Source organism: Vulpes lagopus, chromosome 6 (assembly GCF_018345385.1).
Source record: "Vulpes lagopus strain Blue_001 chromosome 6, ASM1834538v1, whole genome shotgun sequence".
In the NCBI taxonomy this organism is placed as follows: domain Eukaryota; kingdom Metazoa; phylum Chordata; class Mammalia; order Carnivora; family Canidae; genus Vulpes; species Vulpes lagopus.
The window spans coordinates 95,069,567-95,084,400 of record NC_054829.1 but is presented as its reverse complement, the minus strand read 5'-3'; positions in this window follow the sequence as shown (position 1 = coordinate 95,084,400).

The window sequence follows — 14,834 nt, the reverse complement described above, 5'->3', positions numbered from 1 at the left end:
TATATTAATGAGCCATAGTACATTCCCTCTGTTTTGCTCTGTGTCATCCTGAAATACTTTCTGCTATGTTTCTGGCTTTTCATGGCTCTGTGGACCTCTCAGGTATATAGAGCTTTCTACTACCCTTTCTAAGAATCACAAAACATTCAGTTAAACCATTGTGATATCTGTGTGTTGCAGTTAAGAACAATTTTTCCATTGCTCATTTCAGTTTATTTGACCCTCAATCTTCAATATATCCCAGTCTATTATCAATAATTTCAACGTCTACTTACTGTACATCTGATTTGAACTATTTTATTTTTCCACCAAATTTGTTAGGGAAACATTATTTTCCCTTTGTTATATGTCTATGCATAGGTGGTCATTCCATTCTCCAAGCAGAAGCAGTAATGAAGTAATATTTCTAGGCATTCTGTGTATTTTCCTTACTTATTCCACCCTAAGAAAGAAGAAGATATTCATTGACCATCCTGTTGTGGAATTAATGTATTAAAAAATAGCACTCATTCAGAGACCAATTTCTTGATACCTTCTCTCTCTCTCTCTTTATTTCTTTACTCTCAGTAGTTGCTCTACTTGCAATTTAATGGTATGTACAGCTCCCTACAGGGAGCCTGATGCAGGACTTGATCTCAGGACCCAGGGCCAGAGGTAGATGATCAACTACTGAGCCACCCAGGTGCCCCAGGCTGCTTTTTCAATTCAGGTTTAACAGCAATAAAAATGATATATCATTCAAATTTTTACTTCAATACAATGTCTACGTCTCAATTGGTTCAAAACTTAAAAGAAGTATAAGTTGGGAGAATCACAAGCACTTAATTGAACCTGGAGGCCAGGTGGTCTTCATGCAGATTCAATGGCAGGGCCACAGCGGTGGGGCTAAGGGGTCCTCTGATCACTCCCTGGCCTTGGGTGTCACAGCTGCACTGGATTCTGAGGGCTGTTGACTCCCTGCAACTTGGGCAAGCAAGAGAACAAATCATTCCTCTCAAAACCTCCAACATTAAAAAAAAAGACATTCTGATAGTAATATATTGGCATCACAATGTTTATTTTAAAGTATATACTTAGAAAAAGTGTAATGAGAAATGTGTACATGATGAAGAATTAACTTTATTACAGCAAACAACTCATTAATTTACTGGTCAATCTGCAAGTTCATTGATTAGATGCTTTGTATTTACAGAAAAAGAACTAGCAGATACCTATCTTATAAAACTCCTTGTCTCATTTCTGTTGCCAAAGTTCCTCAAAGCTAACAACAGAAATATAACCTTTTTTTTTTTCTGGCAAGAATCTATTCCAGTACTAAATAGTACTTAGAGATGTGGATTTTCTTGACATTTGTGACCATAGGCATATTTACTTATTGCCTCAATTTTGGCTTAATTTATTGTCCTGTGGGAGTTGCCTCCACATCCTTAAAGAAGAGTGGTTAAATACTAACTTGAAATGTTGAGGATAGTATAAAGAACCTAAATTTTGGTTCATTAGAGTCCTATAGACTCAAAATACAATGTTCCCTATATTAGATTTCATATCTCCAAAATTATAATTTTCTGTTTCCTCATTTGAAAAGTGGAGATAATAATAATAATAATAATAATAACAAAAATTACTGTGAAGATTATATAAGGCTATCCATTTATATGTGTGTATGTATGTATCTATCTACTGACTGCTTTATCAGTCACCTAAAACAATGCATTGATTCCTAGTAGACACACTCAATAAATAATAGACATTACTCATTTTTTTATAATTGCTATTACTTCAGGATGATAGCCTGTTTAAAATTAAGTCAAAAATCCATGTGATTATCCAGAAAAACACAACAAAAACCAAAAGCCATTAATTCAAAAAAATAAAAGTTTTTTAAAAAGCCATTAATTCAACTGGGAATAGCCTTTTTGACAGTAAGTGATAAATATAGTATATTGATCTATTTCAGGAATGGGTCAGCAGTTCCCCTATCTTTTAGAGCAAATTACTGGGTTGTCTATTATTATTTATTATATAGAAATCCTTGAAAAAACATGTTCATCTTTTGTGATGTAAAATGGACTTACCCTTTAACAACAACAATGCTAGTAGTTAAGCCTATTGATCTCCAAGAATCTGTGTATTTAAATAAAAGAGATCGGCATCTTTAATTGGTAGTTAAAATGTGTTTAATTTCAGAATGTCATAAAACATATTCAAAAGCATGTTGAACACGTAATCAACAATAGGATGAAAAACTAGGAAGACACAGCAGACCAGCTGAAACTAATAGTAAAGAGGTAGAAGGAAAACCTGAGCTAGTTCTTTAAGACTGTATGTGAATGAAATTCAGAAACTAATTCCAAATATGTAGATCAACCCAAGGATAATAAAGGATAATATTGATTATAACATTTAATTTTACACAAATTATTAAAGAGTTACTTCTTTTCATTCTCCTGATACTTATGAGAAGTTATTTCTCTTTATGCTTATGATACTTAAGTACTTATTATACTGCTATTTGTCAAAATCATATTATGAGTGAATAATCTAAGTGGCAATTCAAAAGTGAGAGAGAACACAATTTTCTAAAGTTTAAGCAGGCATATTGTCAGAAATAGGCGTGGCTACCAGCAGTATATTAGGGATAGAAAAAATAAGATATTCACCAGAGAAATAAATTCATAAGAAGTCAATATAGAGAGGGCTCTAAGCGCATGAAAATGACCTACTGGCTGCCTATAATCCAGACTGTACATTTCTTCTGTAGGGGGTCTAAATCTGTGCAGTTAATTTGATTAACTGTCAGGGTTTGAGAACTACAGGGTATAGAGTCCAAAAAGCTCTTATGAAAAGTACTGTTTGAATCACAGTGTCTTCAGGATTTTATCAACATTATGGGTACCAGCACTGGCCCTTAGCTTGTCTACAGTATTCAAGCAGCTACATGGTCAGTTGGGTTCTCTCCTCCAGATGCACGTGCCTCTGGGTAATGACATCAAAATAAGAATTTCCTCCTGGATTGGCTTCATTCTCATTCACAACCTTAAATTGATTCCTTATGTCATTTCTTATAAAAAGTACATTTTTCTATTGGTAGTAGTTCCACAAATACTTCCCCTGATGCACTGAAAAAGGAGAAAATGAGAGAGTACCAAAATCCATGAATGTGCAGAAAAATTTTATTGAATAATTATCCAGAAAAAAATGAAACAATATCTTGCTATTTATTTCATTTTTTGTATATTACCAGAACAATCTGTGACATCACTCATAGAATGACCCTACAGTCACTTTAAATAAAAACCTGTGATCATTAGAATGAATGCCTACAGCTTGTTGAAATAAATGACCCTAAGTCCATTTCTGTTACTCCATACCAGAATTTTTGATCAAGGAAACAGACATTCAGACTCTCTTATTTAAGCATGTTAGCTTTTAAAATTGAGTATCATTATTATTTATTTTTAAATTTTTGTTATCAGTGGGAAAACCATTTCTGCATAGTAGACTGTGATGTATTCAACTGTTCTACTTCTGAGATAGCTTGTAAGGATTCAGAAGTGACTTTCATGGAGCTGAGATGTCCATTACTGAAAGCTTCATTTTCCATCTAGATGAAAACACAAATGTATTTTATTTAAGTTCTAAAATAATTGTGGGCAGGCTTGGCCTAATTACTTCGGTTTGCTATTCTTTATATGCTCTAAAATGTATTGAACTATAGAACATCCAGTGCAGTTTTGATAACAATTGATAAGAATATTTATTTCCATTTGGTCCACTGACAGAGTCCAGGAAAAGTTACTGCTATAACATGCATCTAGAGTTTGGCTAAAATTGCATTACAGTTTTCTTCTTTCCTTTTCTTTCTTTCTTTCTTTCTTTCTTTCTTTCTTTCTTTCTTTCTTTCTTTCTTTCTTTCTTTCTTCTTTCTTTCTTTCTTTCTTTCTTTCTTTCTTTCTTTCTTCTTTCTTTCTTTCTTTCTTTCTTCTTTCTTTCTTTCTTTCTTTCTTTCCTTTCTTTCTTCTTTCTTTCTTTCGTTCTTTCTTTCTTCTTTCTCTTTCTTTCTTTCTCTTCATTTCTTCTCCTCCTCCTTCTTCCTTTTGATGTTTTAGATGCAATTTAGGCTAAAACACCTAGGTACTACTTTAGATCTGACCTAACAAATTTCTAAAATATACTATGTAGGATACCCTCAAAAAGGGTTGCGTCAGATTCCCAAATAATCACAGAGGGAATGGATTAAAGGTTTAAATTCACTTTTGAGGATTGCTTTAGAATAATAAGCCTTAATCACCTTAGTTTTACACTCTCATAATTTTACAACAAATAATACACAAATGTTTTTTATTGCTTACAACATAAAATTATGTTTCTATCATCAACTAATGATTCTATTGAGTTCTCCTAAATTCATCCTAATAGAGTAGGTATTTAAAATTTTATCTGGAATTTAAACTAATCTTTTCTAATATTTCTCTAAACAGAGAAGCATGGAGAAGGTCCTAAAATATTTCCGTAACTATATATCTGTCACCTATTTATAACTTCTAAATGTGCCAGCCAAAGCTAACAAATATGTGCAGAAAAATGAAAAAAAAAGTGTTTGTCATTAACTCAAATTCTGATGTGAAGCAGGTGTCACTTCTCCATTTCTTGTTAGTTCATTTTTCAGGATTTCTTGTGAGGATCCATCATAGAATTCTAAGTGTTGTGTCCACTGGGATTTACACCACTTGTTCAATCTATTTATACCGAGTTAATTAAGTGATAATCCCAAAGTATCAGAGGACATATGAAGTAATAAATGCCTGGTTCTCTCACAGACATACCAAGACCACATGGTGAGGAGTCACAGGATGAAAGACTGTTTTATTATCTAATGTCATATTCTTCTGTATAGGGAGTATAGCTATTAAACAATCTGTTTTCTTATTTTTAAAGGTTTTATGTCTTTTATTTGATAAATATTCTTCTGACAACTGATGTGATGCTTCTGAAGGAGATTCAAGCCAAAGGCATGCATACTTAAAATTTTACAATTTAAATAAGGCATTGGCACCTACCTAATAAACTTGGTCAAATCTATCGTCAAAATAAATGAAAATATAGCTTAATTTTCTAGTTGTTAAATGATTTGCATGAATAGACAGAAACATTTCCAAGATGTCTTTACTTTGAACTCCACAATGATCCCACATGTACATGCAAGCACATGTACACAGAGAAAAACAAAAATAATCTATTTGCTAGTATACCTGCTTGCCTGCTTGTTTATTAAATTTCTCAGTTTTGTTGAATAAGAAAGAAGGAAGTAAAAATCATTGTTGAATTAGCACTAAAAGTAGTCATGAAAGATAAGAATATCTGAATGTATTTGTATCTTAGAAATCTCATGAGTGGTTTTCAACTATAAACTATATATAAAACTATTTCCAACAATTTTGTTTTAAAATTCAAAAGATCAGCCAAAGTAGAAAGCATACTATAACCTTAAGAGTTGTTCAGTCTCTAGATGAAATAAAGAATTAGGATAGAGTTGATTCAAAGGTAACCACAGAGTAATCCTCCTTAAAAGATGAAGGACTCCCTTTACCCTGATTTAAAATGCTGATAATAAAAAACAAAGGAGCTTAAATGAAGCCTGCAAGTTTATAAGTCTGTGGAATTGGGAAATTTGGGAATTATTTAAGTCTTAGTTCTGTTACGACTAATTAGGTTCAAAAATAATAAACATTTAACCACTTCAGCCACAATTTTTTTCCTTTATTAAATGTGCATGGGAGGGTTGAATTGGATTAGCTCTTAAGTCTTTTTGTTCTAAAATTACATTATTTGAAGTTTAGAATTTTGAAGAAAATCAGTATCAGTTATGATTATTTGAGTAAAGTATGACTTAAGGAGTGGCTTTGAAAACAAAGCTCTGATTATGCAAACCAACCAACCAACCAACCAACCAACCAGAATTTACCCAATGAAGCTATAGATATTGAATTATTTGGTTCTAGATGACTATTCAGTTGTGTCCATTTTTGATTCATATAAACTAATCAGAGGTTTCTGGAGCAGCATTAGATAATAGGAATTTTAGGGATGGTTTGTAAGCACAATGTGCTAACATTGTGTCCCTGTTATTATTGTTAGTCTTAGATTGTAAACTTTGATAAAACAAAGGCTTTTTTTACCATAAACAATACAATACTACACTAAAATATTACCAAATAAATGCTTTTGTTTTGATTATAGAATAATGCTTAAATATATTTTCTTGTATTAGGCAATATCAGGGCTTTAATTTCCTGTCAATAAATATCTTTTATTTGTTGCATGATGAAATGAAATTTGAAGTAAAAAATAGTGCTTGAAAGATGAGCAATTGATATAAAAATGTGTTGATATAAATGCACACTGTTTAAAGAGTAACAAGAAGCCCCAAATGGGATCATTTACCCCAGTAACAACAAACGAAGATTTAATTACAGTTTCAACTTATCCCAGGAATGTGACTTTTTAACAATCTGGAATTTCCTGCTCAACACTAGTAAAGTAATCTGTAGGATAAAAAACACTGCTGTTCTCCTACCCACAAAATGCAATTGTCTTGACCTGAAGCAACCCTTTATATTCTTTTGCTAATAACTTCCCCACCCTCCTTCCTATAGAAACCTTTCATTTTGTATAGCTCTTTGGAAGGTCTTCACTTGCTAGATGGCATGTTGTCTAATTCATGAGTCACTTAATAAAGCCAATTAGATCTTCAAATTTTCTCAGTTGAATTTTGTTTTTTAACAAATAATTTCATTGTTAAAGTGTCTTTGGGTGTCTGTCATTAATAAATAAATAAAATTAAAAAAAATTTCCACCCTTTATAATTAGAATGAGGATGTAGTAACAGAGATAAAAAATGCAGGAAGATGTTTAAGTGCATACATAACATACTCTGAAAATAGAGAATTTGAAGCAATAACAGCAGGATATTCATGTGTAGAGGTGAAAATGTGTATATGTGTACACACACAAGTATACAAATATACAAATATATATGTGTTTTGTGCCTGTGTGTATGTGTAAAAGTGGACCTCAGAATGATAAACCTGGAATTAAATATTTGGAAACTATGTGCATGAAGAAAAGAATTGAGCCATGGATCTATAGCTTCACTTTTTATTGGCTCTGCTAAATTGCATATGACTTCAATGGAATGATTTCACAAAGGGAATACCCCATGCCAAAGAGCTGGCTGGTTATTGCTCAATTGTCACTTGGCCCAGGGAAAATATTGGGAAAACAAAACAAAACAAAAAGTCCGACATCCATGAAAAGAAGAAAGGTAAAATATCAGTCTGAGTGGTTGAAGATTTTTTTTTTTGTATTGCTATTAGAAAAATCCCTACAATTTTGAAGGATAAAGGAATCCTGTATACAATGATTTTGACTCAGCTTGCATAAGGAAGAGGAGGAAACATTAATGTGGCATGATCCTACATCTGGTGATTGCCTGGACATTAAGATCAGGGTTAGCTATGGAGAAAAGAATGGATAATGGTCATTCAGATTGCCCCTGGATCACCAGTTAAAATGCTGAAATACATTCTTATTGGTTGGAAATTTGTTTCTGCTTAGAGTCCTCAAAAGATGGTCCCCACCATACAAACTCACAAGTCAGCTGCCTCTCCCTTCATACTCCAGCTTCCCTAGTATCAAGCAACATAATAACTGGTTAAAGCTTGGATCAGTCATATGTTATCTATATCCTGACTCTCTGAGTTACTTGTGTCCATTCTGATTGGTAGGTGCTCATAGAAAAAGGGCTAAAGACCCTAACCCTGCAGGCACCTAGTGCAGGGAGCCATGGAAGGGGATAATCAGCTGACAAGATGCCAAATATGAATAACAGCACTTAATAAAATTGGAAACTACTGATTAAACCACAGAACATCCAACTTTTTTGGCTATCAACATTATTAAATATATTAATAAAATCATACCCAACATTAGGCCATGTCCTAAACATATGTTAGCTCATTTGGGTACTACAATTACTCAATTAGAGTCAGAACTATAATTTTATAAGTGAGAAGATGAGTTATATTGAGATTTAAAAGCTAAAATGTCAGAGTTTCAACTTAACTGCCAATATCCAGCAATAAGTTTCCACTTATAATTGTGCCAGTATTTCTAGTCTCTTCTGGAAGATTGTTAACCCATTTATATATGCTTTCAAAGAAGTGAGTTGTGTGTATGGTCAATAATAAAAAGAATAAATATACTAAATATTAAGCATAATTATAAGGAATAGAAAAAAGGTGGGTTTAATTATTGCTAATTCACCAGAAGGTGAGGCATGATTCAGTACCATGAAAAATTATCATTGATGATGGCCAAGAAGAAGACTAGTTTGGACAAAGCTACAGTATGTGAAGAAGAAACAATGAAGGGGCTCCTTTTAAATTGTTATATTCTTTTAATATGAATATAGGAGGTCATTTGAAAAAAAGAAGAAACAACCCCAAGAGGAATTGGAAAGTTTTAGAAGTAGTACTGAAGTTAATGGTGTGGAAACATTTAAAATCCTTCTTAGTGTACCAGCTACCCACATTTCTAAAGAGATCCTGAGAAAACAAACAGTAGTGCTTCCTCTTCTTATGGACTATAAATGGGGAATTTGTTACAGGAATATTTAGTACACAATTCTTAGTTTCAGGAATAAATTTTCCAAATGTGTGAGATAGAACAAAACCTTACATATAGATAGAACAAAACCCTACATATAGATAGAACAAAACCTTACATATAAACCATCTACATCATAAGATTTCATGCATTCATTTAAAGGAAGAAAATATTGTAGGCTGGATGAAGTAGGATATGAATGAGCAAGCATTATAAACCAGTAAAATTTAATTAAGCAATTTAGCACTCCATAAAAGCAGCAACATGTAAACGTAAGAGGTAAACAACAGAGGGGATGTGCACTACAATTCCAATATTTTAGGAACCCAGAAAGGGCCACCGAGTGTAGCAAACAGACATGCTTTTTTCTATACATGACACATTTAAACACAAATAGTGATTGAAGCAACCTTAATCCATGGAAATTCTGTCCACTTTGTTATTTGCTTTTACCTTGCAGAGGTGGAGCAACAAGAATAGGCACAGAAGGATCTTTGTATACAATCACAAGGAACAATTATAGGTATAAAATCTCATTTTACTGTAACCAGACAGGAAAATCACTCATTCATTAATAGTCTAATTTTCAAAATTTTGTGCCTGCATGTATGACCGCTGAAAAATATTAGGAACTCAGACATGAAAAGTACAAAGCAACTCTGCCTTAAGAGAGACTGAAAGGATAAACAGTGTCCTTTGCTTCAAGAATCTGACTTGTATTTTCATATCTCAGGATTATTGTGATACCGTATCTTTTTTAAATCAAAACTGATTGTCACAGCTTGTAACCTGACCAGTGTATTTCCTATTAGTTCCCAAAATGTCGTCAGGAATCGCATTCAACCAAAAGTATTTTAAATATTCAAACCTTTAAATTAAAAAATCAAACTTGAATCTTTAATATATAACCATGGACTATCTTAAACTCTTCTAAACTACAATGATATATTTGATAAACTACAAACTTGTATTTTTTATATACATTCTTAAGCTACTTGTTTTTATTCTGATTCTTATTTTTAAATTAAAATTTATATATTGTGTAATTATATATTATTTGCTATTTTAATTCACAGTTTAATTTTTTATCACACATTTTATAAATAACTCTAAATATACTTGGCATAAGACAAGAAATGAAAAAGTAGGTAGGTAAATAAAGATTGTGGTATTTTAAAATATAGCAATTAACACCAAATTTAGTTTTATTTCTCCACAGAGTATGGAAGGTTTTTGAGCTGAAGACCATATACTATTCTTCCTCTAGCTATCTTACAGGTCTCAACATAATCATAAGCACACAGCAAATATCATTCAGTTTATTATATGGATCAAGCCACTCATCTCTGTTTATTAAACATTATGCATTTTATTCTATTTTAAATTTAATCAATTTTTCTTTCTTTTAAATGTGGTTTATTTACATTTTATTTTTAAATAATTTTACACATTCAGAAAAGTTGTAAGAATAGTCCAAAGAACTCACAAATCCCTATATTTCATTCACTCAGATTCCCCAATTGTTAACATTTTATCATGTTTGTTCCATCACCATGTCCCTCTCACTTGAGAGCATGATATGGACACAATCCCCAAAATCCCCGTTTGCTTACTGGTAAAACAAAAACACTCTACCTCTTAAACCACAAACAACCACAATGCAACTATTTCAAACTAGAAAATTATACACTACCATCCAGTTTATATACTGCTATTAAATTGTGCCAACTGTTGCGATGAGTGCATTTTTCCTGTTTGGATCCTGAATAGGATAGATTGTCCTGTTTCTTTAGTTCCCTTCAAACTGCTAGAGTTCATCAATTTTTATCCTTCATGAATCTGACAGCTGTAGAGAATATTCCTTTCATATTTCATATTTCATAGCCTTTTGATAAGTGCTGTGTGGAAAAATATTCCTAAGAAAATCTTATCATCTTTTCAAATCCAATCCTTCTTTCTTTCTTTTTTTTTTAAATTTTTTTATTTATTTATGATAGTCACAGAGAGAGAGAGAGGCAGAGTCACAGGCAGAGGGAGAAGCAGGCTCCATGCACCGGGAGCCCGACGTGGGATTCGATCCCGGGTCTCCAGCATCGCGCCCTGGGCCAAAGGCAGGCGCCAAACCGCTGCGCCACCCAGGGATCCCGCCAATCCTTATTTCTTATCAAATCTCTACCCACCAACTCTAGCACTATTCATGACTTCTGTGAAAATCACACACCAAAATGAGAGTTCCCAAATGGTGGTTTTCTACTTTGGATATTCCTTCTATATTCATTATTTGACATTTTACTCTAAGCAAAGCTTTTTTCTTCTCCCCCATTTATTTGTACATCCTTTTATTTGTATTAGTGGAGTCCTAGATTTCTATTGTATTTATTGAGTGTTACCACCTTATTTTTGATATTTATTTAAAGCTATGATTGTCCCAGTTTTGGCCTGTGAAAACCCCTTTAAGGCTGGATCTTCTGTCTTCATGTTTTTCTTCACCCTTCTTGAAGTATTTCTTTACTTTCTGGGTCAGTAAGGTCTTCCAGCCTCTTCTTGTTCTTTTCTTACTCCAGACTTAATTCCAGAGATTTTCCCAAGGAGTCCTAGTTTTTTTGCTCTTATTGTTGAGAATGGTATCTAAAACCAAGATTTGAATGTCTAGTGTGCTCATACTCCCATAGTGTCATTACTTCTATGACTTATAGACTAAGGAAATGTATACATGTGTGCATGTTGTGTATCTGACACAGAAACATATACACATATTTATATCAATTTTATATCTATTCCATAAGACAGCTATACCTTCTATTTCCAATTTAATGCCTTATATTCTTTCTTTCTACATTTATAAATTCTTTTCTAATAATGAGAAATGTGGACCCATTATCCTCAATACTATTTGTTTATTTCTTGTTCATGTACCCATCTCCCAACAGGCCATCTGCCTCCTCATCTGGTCCCATAGTCACCTGTGTAGCTGTCCTCCCTACCTGCCCCTGAAGGAAAAGGGGAAAGGAAAAAGACAAGTTCTGCTACCTTTTTAAAGGAAAACTCAGGTAAGCTGCTCTCTTATGTATTATTTTGTGTTATTTCTTAGTTTTCTATGCTCAATTTTTTTTCATCGATTCATTTGCAAGATACGTGAGCATCTATCCTGTACTAGGTACTATTGTGTGTGTGTGTTTGTGTGTGTGTAATCTGATTGTGTGAAACATACATTATAGAAAACAATAATATATATATCTTTAATCTTTGTTCCTAATTATGAAAGTGGTTTACCTGTGAAAAATTAAAGCCTTTAAATTATACAAATAAAGCTAAGATTTCCTTTGACAGTTATGCTCGAGTCTTGTCTCATCCCCAAGTTGTATCCCTTCTCAGAGGTAACTACTTTTATCAATTTGATTGTATAATATTTCAGATATTTTTACAGTACAATTACAGACACACACACCACATCACCAATGCATAATGCTTTAATGCAATTTTCCATGTGTATTTTTCTTTATGCAGAGATATCATATTCCATATATAACACTGAGACAAATAGTCTTTATATTGTCAGTTTTCACATGTTAATTGTAATTCTTCATTTTTAAAACATCTGCACAGTCTTTCTTAGCACATAAAATACTAAAATATATTTATATGTTCATTTGCCATATATAAATATTTTCTGTGAATTACTATCTTTAATTTTGCCCGTTTTCCTAATTTCCCATTTTCATTTTTCTTTTATGGCATTGTACTAGTTCTTTTTTTAAAAGATTTACTTATTTATTTGAGAGAGAGAGAAATTGTGAACAGAGCAAGGGTAGGGGCAGAGAAAGAGGGAAAACGACATGCAGCAGACTCCATGCTGAGGGAAGGCCGGATGTAGGACCCTATCTCACAATCCTGAGATCATGACCTACGCTGAAACCAAGAGTCGGATGCTTAACTGACTGAGCCACCCAGGCATTCCTTTACTAATTCTTTATATATCCTGGAAACAAGCCATTTGACTTTTTATGATTTACTATTTCATGGTGCCATTTGCTATGTAGATAATAAATTTGATAGTGTAACATATCAATATTTTTTTCTGTTATGAAAACCTTTCTTACTCCAATAACAATATTACATATATATACATACATATATTTTTAAAGATTTTATTTATTTATTCATGAGAGACAAAGAGAAACACAGAGACACAGGCAGAGGGAGAAGCAGGCTCCTTGCAGGGAGCCCGATGTGGGACTGGATCCCAGGTCTCCAGGATCCTGTGCTGGGCTGAAGGTGGCACTAAAACGCTAAGCCCTAGGCTGCCCGCCGATAACAATATTTATACTGTCAATATGTTCCTAGACTTTAAAAATATTTAGATATTTAATTCATTGGAAATTTATTTTTACATGTGATATGATATAAAATTGTTATTACATATTTTTCCAAAGAATTAATTAAAACAAGTTAAATATAAATATAATATAAATATAATATAAATATACTATAATATAATCTATCCTTTCTTTACTAACTTGAAATATTATTTTTATCATTTATAATATTTTCTGTTGTGTGTGTTTATAAGTAACTTTATGAAATTTCTAATATGTTTTAATTATTCTTTTTTTTTCAATCAAATGACACTATTGTATTTAGTTTTATAAGATGCTATAATAAGTCATAGATTGAGGCCACTATACTTCTTTGTTTAATTAAAACATTCTTGGTTATTTTTTCAAATATTGGTTCCACTTTATTTTAAAGCCACAAATCAAATTATATAAAATATTGCTAGTTTTTCTGGAGCCCACTGAATTTTTAGGTTAATATGAGTGGAACTACTAGTTTTATAATACTGATTCCTCTTGTGCATGAACATTGGATAGTTCTTCATTTATTCATTATATTTTATGGTCTTCAATATGCTTTCTGGTTATCCATTTTTACTTTTCATAAAAGTTTGTGTACTTCCTGTTAGTTTTATTTTTGAGTACTTAAATATAGTAAACATAATAATGATATTTTTCTATGAAATTTTCTATTTCTTAAGTAATACTTTAAAAGGAAACTGATTTTTGTGAGATCTTAAATCCAACCCTTAGTGAACTCTCCTATTAGTTCTTGCTGTTTTATTAACTATGTGATAATTTTTAGGAAGATTAGATTTTCTGTAATAATGAATTTTACATATCATTTGGAAATGTTTTCATCCCTCATTTCTTTGTCTTATTTTACGGTATTATCTAAACCCTCCACTATAATGTAAAAGAAAAGTGGTGGTAGTAGGCAGTTCCTTGAATTTGCACTTTAATGGAGCTGCTTTTTGGTTTCACTATTAAGTGTCATTTTTACTAATATCTTCTGACCCAGTTAAAGAACTTTCTACTATTCCTAATTTGTTCTTGGCATCATGTAGATTTCCTCCATTGCACTACTTGTGCAATGAGTTTTACTGACAGATTTTCTAATATTGCATCCTTCTTTTATTACTGGAAAAGTTCTTTCATTGTCAAGGCTACTTTTTCCTTGACTATAATATGAGTGGAAAGGAAATATTACCACCTTACTTTTGTTTTTTTTTTCTGGTTATTTATACAACTGATTATCAGAAACTTTGATAAATGTCTTTTTAACTGGTTCTCTTTTTCATAGTATTTTGTTGTTGCTGTTGTTTATTTCATTGTTGTTTTCCCTAAGCTTCTTTTCTAGTGGAAGTACATAAGCAATCCATGGTTGTTGTTGTTGTTGTTGTTGTTGTTGTTGTTATTATTGTTTATCCTTCAAAAATCAGTTTTCAGTTATATGCTGTAGCTATGTGTTACTTGTTTCTTGCTTCCAAGGTACTCACATTAAGTGGTATGAATTTATCAAACAAGATTACACCAGTTAATCTTTTCTCTAGATCACATAGAGCTAACATCTGACTACAAACAATTAAAAATACAACAGTCATGATTCATCCTATTGCAAGAGACTGAATCTCAACTCATAGTAAGCAATGACATTGATATATTGACATAAGTTACTGAACACAAAAGGGTGACTCTAGCCCCAATTATATTAAATCAGGGGTACAGTCCCTATAATCACAATTTTTTTCTATACTTCTGCTTACATCTATTTGGTTTTACATTTAGTAAAGCTTTATTCACTGAGTTGCAAAAGGTTCACCAGGAGTCACA